Source organism: Pseudophryne corroboree, unplaced genomic scaffold (genome assembly GCF_028390025.1).
Source record: "Pseudophryne corroboree isolate aPseCor3 unplaced genomic scaffold, aPseCor3.hap2 scaffold_207, whole genome shotgun sequence".
Lineage (NCBI taxonomy): Eukaryota > Metazoa > Chordata > Amphibia > Anura > Myobatrachidae > Pseudophryne > Pseudophryne corroboree.
In genome coordinates, this window is record NW_026968711.1 from 284,448 (window position 1) to 296,502 (window position 12,055).

Genomic DNA, 12,055 nt, shown 5'->3' on the forward strand with positions numbered 1-12,055 from the left:
GAAGCACTAACAGGAGGCTTTAAAATTTTCATTCTAGTGTCCTTCGTTTGGGAGAAAAATGCAAAGGTACAATACAGCTTTTCCTTGCCAATATCTCTCTTTTGCAAAGAGCTAGGCATTGGAAAATTCAGGGCTATAACGTGTAGATGAAGCACTAACAGGAGGCTTTAAAATTTTCATTCTAGTGTCTTTCGTTTGGGAGAAAAATGCAAAGGTACAATACAGCTTTTCCTTGCCGATATCTCTCTTTTGCAAAGAGATAGGCATTTGAAAATTCAGGGCTATAACGTGTAGATGAAGCATTAACAGAAGGCTTTAAAATTTTCATTCTAGTGTCCTTCGTTTGGGAGAAAAATGCAAAGGTACAATACAGCTTTTCCTTGCCGATATCTCTCTTTTGCAAAGAGATAGGCATTGGAAAATTCAGGGCTATAACGTGTAGATGAAGCACTAATAGGAGGCTTTAAAATTTTAATTCTAGTGTCCTTCGTTTGGGAGAAACATGCAAAGGTACAATACAGCTTTTCCTTGCCGATATCTCTCTTTTGCAAAGAGATAGGCATTGGAAAATTCAGGGCTATAACGTGTAGATGAAGCACTAACAGGAGGCTTTAAAATTTTCATTCTAGTGTCTTTCGTTTGGGAGAAAAATGCAAAGGTACAATACAGCTTTTCCTTGCCAATATCTCTCTTTTGCAAAGAGCTAGGCATTGGAAAATTCAGGGCTATAACGTGTAGATGAAGCACTAACAGGAGGCTTTAAAATTTTCATTCTAGTGTATTTCGTTTGGGAGAAAAATGCAAAGGTACAATACAGCATTTCCTTGCCGATATCTCTCTTTTGCAAAGAGATAGGCTTTGGAAAATTCAGGGCTATTACGTGTAGATGAAGCACTAAAAGGAGGCTTTAAAATTTTCATTCTAGTGTCTTTCGTTTGGGAGAAAAATGTAAAAGTACAATGCAGCTTTTCCTTGCCGATATCTCTCTTTTGCAAAGAGATAGGCATGAGAAAATTCAGGGCTATAACGTGTATATGAAGCACTAACAGGAGGCTTTAAAATTTTCATTCTAGTGTCTTTCGTTTGGGAGAAAAATGCAAAGGTACAATACAGCTTTTCCTTGCCGATATCTCTCTTTTGCTAAGAGATAGGCATTGGAAAATTCAGGGCTATAACGTGTAGATGAAGCACTAACAGGAGGCTTTAAAATTTTCATTCTAGTGTCCTTCGTTTGGGAGAAAAATGCAAAGGTACAATACAGCTTTTCCTTGCCGATATCTCTCTTTTGCAAAGAGATAGGCATTGGAAAATTCAGGGCAATAACGTGTAGATGAAGCACTAATAGGAGGCTTTAAAATTTTCATTCTAGTGTCCTTCGTTTGGGAGAAAAATGCAAAGGTACAATACAGCTTTTCCTTGCCGATATCTCTCTTTTGCAAAGAGATAGGCATTGGAAAATTCAGGGCTATAACGTGTAGATGAAGCACTAACAGGAGGCTTTAAAATTTTCATTCTAGTGTCTTTCGTTTGGGAGAAAAATGCAAAGGTACAATACAGCTTTTCCTTGCCGATATCTCTCTTTTGCAAAGAGCTAGGCATTGGAAAATTCAGGGCTATAACGTGTAGATGAAGCACTAACAGCAGACTTTAAAATTTTCATTCTAGTGTCTTTCGTTTGGGAGAAAACTGCAAAGGTACAATACAGCTTTTCCTTGCCAATATCTCTCTTTTGCAAAGAGCTAGGCATTGGAAAATTCAGGGCTATAACGTGTAGATGAAGCACTAACAGGAGGCTTTAAAATTTTCATTCTAGTGTCTTTCGTTTGGGAGAAAAATGCAAAGGTACAATACAGTTTTTCCTTGCCGATATCTCTCTTTTGCAAAGAGATAGGCATTGGAAAATTCAGGGCTATAACGTTTAGATGAAGCACTAACAGGAGGCTTTAAAATTTTCATTCAAGTGTCTTTCGTTTGGGAGAAAAATGCAAAGGTACAATACAGCTTTTCCTTGCCGATATCTCTCTTTTGCAAAGAGATAGGCATTTGAAAATTCAGGGCTATAACGTGTAGATGAAGCACTAACAGGAGGCTTTAAAATTTTCATTCTAGTGTCCTTCGTTTGGGAGAAAAATGCAAAGGTACATTACAGCTTTTCCTTGCCGATATCTCTCTTTTGCAAAGAGATAGGCATTGGAAAATTCAGGGCTATAACGTGTAGATGAAGCACTAACAGGAGGCTTTAAAATTTTCATTCTAGTGTCTTTCGTTTGGGAGAAAAATGCAAAGGTACAATACAGCTTTTCCTTGCCAATATCTCTCTTTTGCAAAGAGCTAGGCATTGGAAAATTCAGGGCTATAACGTGTAGATGAAGCACTAACAGGAGGCTTTAAAATTTTCATTCTAGTGTCTTTCGTTTGGGAGAAAAATGCAAAAGTACAATGCTGCTTTTCCTTGCCGATATCTCTCTTTTGCAAAGAGATAGGCATTGGAAAATTCAGGGCTATAACGTGTAGATGAAGCACTAACAGGAGGCTTTAAAATTTTCATTCTAGTGTCTTTCGTTTGGGAGAAAAATGCAAAAGTACAATGCTGCTTTTCCTTGCCGATATCTCTCTTTTGCAAAGAGATAGGCATTGGAAAATGCAGAGCTATAACATGTAGATGAAGCACTAACAGGAGGCTTTAAAATTTTCATTCTAGTGTCTTTCGTTTGGGAGAAAAATGCAAAAGTACAATGCTGCTTTTCCTTGCCGATATCTCTCTTTTGCAAAGAGATAGGCATTGGAAAATGCAGGGCTATAACGTGCAGATGAAGCACTAACAGGAGGCTTTAACATTTTCATTCTAGTGTCTTTCGTTTGGGAGAAAAATGCAAAGGTACAATACAGCTTTTCCTTGCCAATATCTCTCTTTTGCAAAGAGCTAGGCATTGGAAAATGCAGGGCTATAACGTGTAGATGAAGCACTAACAGGAGGCTTTACAATTTTCATTCTAGTGTCTTTCGTTTGGGAGAAAAATGCAAAGGTACAATGCTGCTTTTCCTTGCCGTTATCTCTCTTTTGCAAAGAGATAGGCATTGGAAAATGCAGGGCTATAACGTGTAGATGAAGCACTAACAGGAGGCTTTTAAATTTTCATTCTAGTGTCCTTCGTTTGGGAGAAAAATGCAAAGGTACAATACAGTTTTTCCTTGCCGATATCTCTCTTTTGAAAAGAGATAGGCATTGGAAAATTCAGGGCTATAACGTGTAGATGAAGCACTAACAGGAGGCTTTAAAATTTTCATTCTAGTGTCTTTCGTTTGGGAGAAAAATGCAAAGGTACAATACAGCTTTTCCTTACCAATATCTCTCTTTTGCAAAGAGCTAGGCATTGGAAAATTCAGGGCTATAACGTGTAGATGAAGCACTAACAGGAGGCTTTAAAATTTTCATTCTAGTGTCTTTCGTTTGGGAGAAAAATGCAAAAGTACAATGCAGCTTTTCCTTGCCGATATCTCTCTTTTGCAAAGAGATAGGCATTGGAAAATGCAGGGCTATAACGTGTAGATGAAGCACTAACAGTAGGCTTTAAAAATTTCATTCTAGTGTCTTTCGTTTGGGAGAAAAATGCAAAAGTACAATGCAGCTTTTCCTTGAAGATATCTCTCTTTTGCAAAGAGATAGGCATTGGAAAATGCAGGGCTATAACGTGTAGATGAAGCACTAACAGTAGGCTTTAAAAATTTCATTCTAGTGTCTTTCGTTTGGGAGAAAAATGCAAAGGTACAATACAGCTTTTCCTTGCCGATATCTCTCTTTTGCAAAGAGATAGGCATTGGAAAATTCAGGGCTATAACGTGTAGATGAAGCACTAACAGGAGGCTTTAAATTTTTCATTCTAGTGTCTTTCGTTTGGGAGAAAAATGCAAAGGTACAATACAGTTTTTCCTTGCCGATATCTCTCTTTTGCAAAGAGATAGGCATTGGAAAATTCAGGGCTATAACGTGTAGATGAAGCACTAACAGGAGGCTTTAAAATTTTCATTCTAGTGTCTTTCGTTTGGGAGAAAAATGCAAAGGTACAATACAGCATTTCCTTGCCGATATCTCTCTTTTGCAAAGAGATAGGCATTGGAAAATTCAGGGCTATTACGTGTAGATGAAGCACTAAAAGGAGGCTTTAAAATTTTCATTCTAGTGTCTTTCGTTTGGGAGAAAAATGTAAAAGTACAATGCAGCTTTTCCTTGCCGATATCTCTCTTTTGCAAAGAGATAGGCATTGGAAAATTCAGGGCTATAACGTGTAGATGAAGCACAAACAGGAGGCTTTAAAATTTTCATTCTAGTGTCTTTCGTTTGGGAGAAAAATGCAAAAGTACAATGCAGCTTTTCCTTGCCGATATCTCTCTTTTGCAAAGAGATAGGCATTGGAAAATTCAGGGCTATAACGTGTATATGAAGCACTAACAGGAGGCTTTAAAATTTTCATTCTAGTGTCTTTCGTTTGGGAGAAAAATGCAAAGGTACAATACAGCTTTTCCTTGCCGATATCTCTCTTTTGCTAAGAGATAGGCATTGGAAAATTCAGGGCTATAACGTGTAGATGAAGCACTAAAAGGAGGCTTTAAAATTTTCATTCTAGTGTCCTTCGTTTGGGAGAAAAATGCAATGGTACAATACATCTTTTCCTTGCCGATATCTCTCTTTTGCAAAGAGATAGGCATTGGAAAATTCAGGGCTATAACGTGTAGATGAAGCACTAACAGGAGGCTTTAAAATTTTCATTCTAGTGTCTTTCGTTTGGGAGAAAAATGCAAAGGTACAATACAGCATTTCCTTGCCGATATCTCTCTTTTGCAAAGAGATAGGCATTGGAAAATTCAGGGGTATTACGTGTAGATGAAGCACTAAAAGGAGGCTTTAAAATTTTCATTCTAGTGTCTTTCGTTTGGGAGAAAAATGTAAAAGTACAATGCAGCTTTTCCTTGCCGATATCTCTCTTTTGCAAAGAGATATGCATTGGAAAATTCAGGGCTATAACGTGTAGATGAAGCACTAACAGGAGGCTTTAAAATTTTCATTCTAGTGTCTTTCGTTTGGGAGAAAAATGTAAAAGTACAATGCAGCTTTTCCTTGCCGATATCTCTCTTTTGCAAAGAGATAGGCATTGGAAAATTCAGGGCTATAACGTGTATATGAAGCACTAACAGGAGGCTTTAAAATTTTCATTCTAGTGTCTTTCGTTTGGGAGAAAAATGCAAAGGTACAATACAGCTTTTCCTTGCCAATATCTCTCTTTTGCAAAGAGCTAGGCATTGGAAAATTCAGGGCTATAACGTGTAGATGAAGCACTAACAGGAGGCTTTAAAATTTTCATTCTAGTGTCTTTCGTTTGGGAGAAAAATGCAAAGGTACAATACAGCATTTCCTTGCCGATATCTCTCTTTTGCAAAGAGATAGGCATTGGAAAATTCAGGGCTATTACGTGTAGATGAAGCACTAAAAGGAGGCTTTAAAATTTTCATTCTAGTGTCTTTCGTTTGGGAGAAAAATGTAAAAGTACAATGCAGCTTTTCCTTGCCGATATCTCTCTTTTGCAAAGAGATAGGCATTGGAAAATTCAGGGCTATAACGTGTAGATGAAGCACTAACAGGAGGCTTTAAAATTTTCATTCTAGTGTCCTTCGTTTGGGAGAAAAATGCAAAGGTACAATACAGCTTTTCCTTGCCAATATCTCTCTTTTGCAAAGAGCTAGGCATTGGAAAATTCAGGGCTATAACGTGTAGATGAAGCACTAACAGGAGGCTTTAAAATTTTCATTCTAGTGTCTTTCGTTTGGGAGAAAAATGCAAAGGTACAATACAGCATTTCCTTGCCGATATCTCTCTTTTGCAAAGAGATAGGCATTGGAAAATTCAGGGCTATTACGTTTAGATGAAGCACTAAAAGGAGGCTTTAAAATTTTCATTCTAGTGTCTTTCGTTTGGGAGAAAAATGTAAAAGTACAATGCAGCTTTTCCTTGCCGATATCTCTCTTTTGCAAAGAGATAGGCATTGGAAAATTCAGGGCTATAACGTGTAGATGAAGCACTAACAGGAGGCTTTAAAATTTTCATTCTAGTGTCTTTCGTTTGGGAGAAAAATGCAAAGGTACAATACAGCTTTTCCTTGCCAATATCTCTCTTTTGCAAAGAGCTAGGCATTGGAAAATGCAGGGCTATAACGTGTAGATGAAGCACTAACAGGAGGCTTTACAATTTTCATTCTAGTGTCTTTCGTTTGGGAGAAAAATGCAAAGGTACAATGCTGCTTTTCCTTGCCGATATCTCTCTTTTGCAAAGAGATAGGCATTGGAAAATGCAGGGCTATAACGTGTAGATGAAGCACTAACAGGAGGCTTTAAAATTTTCATTCTAGTGTCTTTCGTTTGGGAGAAAAATGCAAAGGTACAATACAGCTTTTCCTTGCCAATATCTCTCTTTTGCAAAGAGCTAGGCATTGGAAAATTCAGGGCTATAACGTGTAGATGAAGCACTAACAGGAGGCTTTAAAATTTTCATTCTAGTGTCTTTCGTTTGGGAGAAAAATGCAAAAGTACAATGCAGCTTTTCCTTGCCGATATCTCTCTTTTGCAAAGAGATAGGCATTGGAAAATTCAGGGCTATAACGTGTAGATGAAGCACTAATAGGAGGCTTTAAAATTTTCATTCTAATGTCCTTCGTTTGGGAGAAAAATGCAAAGGTACAATACAGCTTTTCCTTGCCGATATCTCTCTTTTGCAAAGAGATAGGCATTGGAAAATTCAGGGCTATAACATGTAGATGAAGCACTAACAGGAGGCTTTAAAATTTTCATTCTAGTGTCTTTCGTTTGGGAGAAAAATGCAAAGGTACAATACAGCTTTTCCTTGCCGATATCTCTCTTTTGCAAAGAGATAGGCATTGGAAAATTCAGGGCTATAACGTGTAGATGAAGCACTAACAGGAGGCTTTAAAATTTTCATTCTAGTGTCCTTCGTTTGGGAGAAAAATGCAAAGGTACAATACAGCTTTTCCTTGCCGATATCTCTCTTTTGCAAAGAGATAGGCATTGGACAAATTCAGGGCTATAACGTGTAGATGAAGCACTAACAGGAGGCTTTAAAATTTTCATTCTAGTGTCTTTCGTTTGGGAGAAAAATGCAAAGGTACAATACAGCTTTTCCTTGCCAATATCTCTCTTTTGCAAAGAGCTAGGCATTGGAAAATTCAGGGCTATAACGTGTAGATGAAGCACTAACAGGAGGCTTTAAAATTTTCATTCTAGTGTCTTTCGTTTGGGAGAAAAATGCAAAGGTACAATACAGCTTTTCCTTGCCAATATCTCTCTTTTGCAAAGAGCTAGGCATTGGAAAATTCAGGGCTATAACGTGTAGATGAAGCACTAACAGGAGGCTTTAAAATTTTCATTCTAGTGTCTTTCGTTTGGGAGAAAAATGCAAAAGTACAATGCAGCTTTTCCTTGCCGATATCTCTCTTTTGCAAAGAGATAGGCATTGGAAAATGCAGGGCTATAACGTGTAGATGAAGCACTAACAGTAGGCTTTAAAAATTTCATTCTAGTGTCTTTCGTTTGGGAGAAAAATGCAAAAGTACAATGCAGCTTTTCCTTGCCGATATCTCTCTTTCGCAAAGAGATAGGCATTGGAAAATTCAGGGCTATACCGTGTAGATGAAGCACTAACAGGAGGCTTTTACATTTTCATTCTAGTGTCCTTCGTTTGGGAGAAAAATGCAAAGGTACAATACAGCTTTTCCTTGCCGATATCTCTCTTTTGCAAAGAGCTAGGCATTGGAAAATTCAGGGCTATAACGTGTAGATGAAGCACTAACAGGAGGCTTTAAAATTTTCATTCTAGTGTCTTTCGTTTGGGAGAAAAATGCAAAGGTACAATACAGTTTTTCCTTGCCGATATCTCTCTTTTGCAAAGAGATAGGCATTGGAAAATTCAGGGCTATAACGTGTAGATGAAGCACTAACAGGAGGCTTTAAAATTTTCATTCTAGTGTCCTTCGTTTGGGAGAAAAATGCAAAGGTACAATACAGCTTTTCCTTGCCAATATCTCTCTTTTGCAAAGAGCTAGGCATTGGAAAATTCAGGGCTATACCGTGTAGATGAAGCACTAACAGGAGGCTTTTACATTTTCATTCTAGTGTCCTTCGTTTGGGAGAAAAATGCAAAGGTACAATACAGCTTTTCCTTGCCGATATCTCTCTTTTGCAAAGAGATAGGCATTGGAAAATTCAGGGCTATAACGTGTAGATGAAGCACTAACAGGAGGCTTTAAAATTTTCATTCTAGTGTCTTTCGTTTGGGAGAAAAATGCAAAGGTACAATACAGCTTTTCCTTACCGATATCTCTCTTTTGCAAAGAGATAGGCATTTGAAAATTCAGGGCTATAACGTATAGATGAAGCACTAACAGGAGGCTTTAAAATTTTCATTCTAGTGTCCTTCGTTTGGGAGAAAAATGCAAAGGTACAATACAGCTTTTCCTTGCCGATATCTCTCTTTTGCAAAGAGATAGGCATTGGAAAATTCAGGGCTATAACGTGTAGATGAAGCACTAATAGGAGGCTTTAAAATTTTCATTCTAGTGTCCTTCGTTTGGGAGAAAAATGCAAAGGTACAATACAGCTTTTCCTTGCCGATATCTCTCTTTTGCAAAGAGATAGGCATTGGAAAATTCAGGGCTATAACGTGTAGATGAAGCACTAACAGGAGGCTTTAAAATTTTCATTCTAGTGTCTTTCGTTTGGGAGAAAAATGCAAAGGTACAATACAGCTTTTCCTTGCCGATATCTCTCTTTTGCAACGAGCTAGGCATTGGAAAATTCAGGGCTATAACGTGTAGATGAAGCACTAATAGGAGGCTTTAAAATTTTCATTCTAATGTCCTTCGTTTGGGAGAAAAATGCAAAGGTACAATACAGCTTTTCCTTGTCGATATCTCTCTTTTGCAAAGAGATAGGCATTGGAAAATTCAGGGCTATAACGTGTATATGAAGCACTAACAGGAGGCTTTAAAATTTTCATTCTAGTGTCTTTCGTTTGGGAGAAAAATGCAAAGGTACAATACAGCTTTTCCTTGCCGATATCTCTCTTTTGCAAAGAGCTAGGCATTGGAAAATTCAGGGCTATAACGTGTAGATGAAGCACTAACAGTAGACTTTAAAATTTTCATTCTAGTGTCTTTCGTTTGGGAGAAAAATGCAAAGGTACAATACAGCTTTTCCTTGCCAATATCTCTCTTTTGCAAAGAGCTAGGCATTGGAAAATTCAGGGCTATAACGTGTAGATGAAGCACTAACAGGAGGCTTTAAAATTTTCATTCTAGTGTCTTTCGTTTGGGAGAAAAATGCAAAGGTACAATACAGCTTTTCCTTGCCGATATCTCTCTTTTGCAAAGAGATAGGCATTGGAAAATTCAGGGCTATAACGTGTAGATGAAGCACTAACAGGAGGCTTTAAAATTTTCATTCTAGTGTCTTTCGTTTGGGAGAAAAATCAGCTTGAATGCTTCAGGGGCTGGGGCATAGCCAACATGAGCCCCACACCGAAGGAGGGTGGAGGTGTTTAATGCAAACTAGGGGTCAGACAAGCGCCGCAAAAGGCCACCATGCCCTGCACGCCCCTTTTCTGTTTTCATATGCAGACGAGGGTTGAAGCCAACTTTGACCCACTGCTTGGATGACATCACCATATGCAAATCCATCTGCGGCAGGCCTTCCCCCAGGAATGCTTGCACTAGTTGTTGCATTTGGTTTGTTGTTTGGGGGTGCTTCAGTATTAGGCAGCCTTCTGCCCTCCCATGTTCATCTGAAAATGTGTTCTCCCTGCAGTTGTTGTCCCCAGATGAGAGTTCCCTTGTGCTGCCTCAGTTGAATCTCCTTAACTTGACAGAGATGTGCCTGAGCAGCGGCCCTCCCCAGCTCTATCCCAAATCATACTTATTTTGCATAGGAGATACCATGGTCATAAGGATTATTCTCCCAGGGTGAGGTTCATTCATTGCATTCTGGGTATGCTGACCCCTGTGATTTCCCCAAATGTGGGAAACTCGACTGCTTTATTTGTGGTAGTGGGGGACTGTGTTTGTGTTTTCTTCTGGTCAGCTCTGGTAAAAGTCAGATTTCTTTGTTTCAGAGCCTTGTTCTTCTTTTGAGAGTTCCCTTGTGCTAGTTCTTCAGAACGAACAAATCTTTTGCCTTTTACTAAAGATTTCCGTGGAGAGGAGCAAAACTGAGTTTTATCTCAATTTTTGCATGCCCCGTCTTATTGGGGTTTCTTTTATCAGTTTAAAGATAGAACGAGTGTGCTTTAATGTAAGCTCATTTGCGTAGAAATGACAGTAAATGTTTGTTTCTTTTCAAACAGAACTTTCTTGACTATACTAATTGCTTGAAAGATCTGGGAGCACATGGAAAAGAGTACAAACCATGTTTATAGCAAGGGGAAGCCTGGTGAGAAATCTGCTTTCTTTCTTTCAAATTGGGTGCTCACTTTGAGCTGAATGAGGACTGCTGGCATGGCACTCAGGCGACAGGTAGAATCTTGGTCATGCTGTGGTTTCTCTTCAGAACGAACAAATCTTTCGCCTTTTACTAAAGATTTCCGTGGAGAGGAGCAAAACTGAGTTTTATCTCAATTTTTACATGCCCCATCTTATTGGGGTTTTATTTTATTGGTTTAAAGATAGAACGAGTGTGCTTTAATGTAAGCTCATTTGCATAGAAATGACAGTAAATGTTTGTTTCTTTTCAAACAGAACTTTCTTGACCACACTAATTGTTTGAAAGATCTGGGAGCACATGGAAAAGAGTACAAACCATGTTTATAGCAAGGGGAAGCCTGGTGAGAAATCTGCTTTCTTTCATTCAAATTGGGTGCTCACTTTGAGCTGAATGAGAACTGCTGGCATGGCACTCAGGCGACAGGTGGAATCTTGGTCATGCTCTGGTTTCTCTTCAGAACTAACAAATATTTCGCCTTTTATTAAAGATTTCCGTGGAGAGGAGCAAAACTGAGTTTTATCTCAATTTTTGCATGCCCCATATTATTGGGGTTTCTTTTATCAGTTTAAAGACAGAACGAGTGTGCTTTCTTGTTAGCTTTAATGTAAGTTTATTTGCATAACAATGACAGTAAATGTTTGTTTCTTTTCAAACAGAACTTTCTTGACCATGCTACTTGCTTGAAAGATCTGGGAGCACATGGAAAACAGTACAAACCATGCAGTATCACAAGAGCCTTTATTTGATCTTTCATGAAGATAGAGCAGAATTGAGGACACGTCAACAATTTCTGCCGAAGGTGGTTCATCTTTCCACATGGTGCCTTTGGCCACTGACACCTTCGTTGAGTCAAAGTCTCTGGCTGTGGTCAGAACTTTGAAAATTTATGTCACCAGAACGGTTCAGATTAGGAAAACAGAGGCTCTGTTTGTCCTGTATGCTCCCAACATGATTGGGTGTCCTGCTTCCATGCAGACCATTATGCGCTGGATCTGTGGTAAAATTCAGCATGCTCATTCCACGGCAGGATTGCCGTTACTGAATTAGGTGAAGACCCATTCTACTAGAAAGGTGGGTTCATCCTGGGCAGCTGGTCGGGGAGTCTCGGCATTGCAACTTTGCCGAGCAGCTATTTAGTAAACACTTTTGCTAAGTTTTACAAGTTTGATACCTTGGCTGATGATAACCTCAAGTTGGGTCATTCGGTGCTGCAGAGTCGTACGCACTCTCCCACCCGTTCAAGAGCTTTGGTATAACCCCATGGTTCTTAATGTGACCCCAGCATCCTCTAGGTCGTATGAGAAAATAGGATTTTAATACCTACCGGTAAATCCTTTTCTCTTAGTACGTAGAGGATGCTGGGCACCCGTCCCAGTCCATACTGTGTCTGCAGTTATTACTTGTGGTTATACACATGTTGTGTTACGGTTCTGGTCAGCTTTTTGCTGCAATTGTTCATGCCGTTGGCTTGTGTTCTGTTGAATGCCACGTTCTGCGGCATGCTTAAGGTGTGAGC

The 12,055-nt window shown here is 38.9% G+C and overlaps 4 non-coding genes across 4 annotated transcripts; all 4 read left to right on the plus strand.

Moving 5' to 3' along the window:
* Positions 1-9,971: 9,971 nt before the first annotated feature.
* On the plus strand, positions 9,972-10,135 carry LOC135005745 (U1 spliceosomal RNA). Its single transcript, XR_010206271.1, has one exon. It is a non-coding gene; the product is annotated as a U1 spliceosomal RNA (small nuclear RNA).
* A 59-nt stretch (positions 10,136-10,194) lies between these two features.
* LOC135006048 (U5 spliceosomal RNA) lies at positions 10,195-10,311 on the plus strand. Its single transcript, XR_010206506.1, has one exon. It is a non-coding gene; the product is annotated as a U5 spliceosomal RNA (small nuclear RNA).
* A 274-nt stretch (positions 10,312-10,585) lies between these two features.
* On the plus strand, positions 10,586-10,701 carry LOC135006034 (U5 spliceosomal RNA). Its single transcript, XR_010206492.1, has one exon. It is a non-coding gene; the product is annotated as a U5 spliceosomal RNA (small nuclear RNA).
* A 275-nt stretch (positions 10,702-10,976) lies between these two features.
* On the plus strand, positions 10,977-11,092 carry LOC135006038 (U5 spliceosomal RNA). Its single transcript, XR_010206496.1, has one exon. It is a non-coding gene; the product is annotated as a U5 spliceosomal RNA (small nuclear RNA).
* Positions 11,093-12,055: the final 963 nt, after the last annotated feature.